The following is a 1280-nucleotide window of genomic DNA, read 5'->3' as shown; positions in this document are numbered from 1 at the left end:
GCCATCCATTCTGCAAAGCCCTTTGAGATCTGCTGCTGACATTAATGATGACCCAAAAGCCACCATATTTCACTGATGACTACAGATTGTCATAAAGGCATAAGCTGTGCTGGAGTTCAGAGCAATTCTTCACAGCAAAAAAAAAAAAAGGCTCTTTTGAGAAGTGAAAGTCTACAATACAAAAATGGCCATGCTGCATGTTGGAAACATACTGGGTACTGCGAGTAGCAAAAATACAGATTTCCCTCTTTTTCAAGTAAGTAATTGTGAAAGTGATCTTACACAAATAAATTATAAAAACGAATTATCTCATACATCACTTAGAAAGAATTCATTTGACATGATGTGAGGATGGCCTCAAGTTAAAACAGCTTTAGGATTAGACAAGTTCAAGAGATGAACCTAAACTTTTCGATTGGCTGCACAGAAAGCCAGGTTCAGAGGCTTTACACCTCTGCGTACTTGCTGTTAGGGGGAACAAAGCAGATGACAACAGACTTCCTTATGTTCTTAAAATAAGTGACACTAAACTACAGAATTCTATCCGTGCCTGCTTCAAAGCCAACTGCACTAAATTTGATGGATTGCAGCAAACTCCAAAGAAATATGACATATTCAGATTTTTTAAAAAAGAAAGTGTAGTGAGTGTTAAGCTTGGGATCACACAACACATATTAATTTAAGTGGCTGTATAGATTGTGGATTATATTAAGTGTTTATTCTTAAAATAATTGGACTAAAATTAAGACTGAAAATTAGGATATTGGTGGGATATTCTGACCATCATACTATAGTCACTGATTTCCTCTATTTTCTTCCAAATAACTCTATGTAATACATGGGAAAGTATCATTTAGCCTCTCAAATTCAGCTCCCAACTAGTGAAAAATCGAAATGAAAGCAACCTTGGAAGTTGGTTTCTAGCTTCTGTTTAAACAAATCCAGTGAAATTCAGTATCTCTCAATAATTATTCCCACTGTTGACTTGTTCTATCTCTTAGTTTTTACTTAATTTTTAAACCTGTATCTTCTCTCCTGTAGCTGTAGCTTTGGAATAAAAGTAACAGATCATGGCATGCTCCTTAGTAATATTCCTCTAGGTTTTTGATTTCCCTTTTCATGAGTAAATGTATTCTCAGTTCCTCCAGTCTCTCTTTGTAGAACTTAGTTGCTACCCCCAACTATAATTTCTTGTAACTTCTTCACATTTTACATATCATCATCGTCATCATCATCATCATCATAAAGTTGGAAGGGACCTTGGAGGTCATCTAGTCCAG

General features: G+C 35.6%; 1 protein-coding gene across 1 annotated transcript in view; it reads left to right on the top strand.

Annotated features, from left to right (window-relative positions):
- Positions 1-239: 239 nt before the first annotated feature.
- VRK2 (VRK serine/threonine kinase 2) overlaps positions 240-1280 on the top strand; it is a 58103-nt gene continuing 57062 nt past the window's right edge. The window contains exon 1 of the mRNA XM_029287190.1: positions 240-256. The gene's annotated coding sequence lies outside the window, so the exon portion shown is untranslated. The remainder of the gene's footprint in view (positions 257-1280) is intronic.

This window comes from Protobothrops mucrosquamatus, unplaced genomic scaffold, assembly GCF_001527695.2.
Source record: "Protobothrops mucrosquamatus isolate PMUCROS unplaced genomic scaffold, P.Mucros_1.0 scaffold_256, whole genome shotgun sequence".
NCBI classification, from domain to species: Eukaryota; Metazoa; Chordata; class Lepidosauria; order Squamata; family Viperidae; genus Protobothrops; species Protobothrops mucrosquamatus.
The sequence above is the reverse complement of the archived record's forward strand: the minus strand, read 5'-3'. Positions and strand labels throughout refer to the sequence as shown.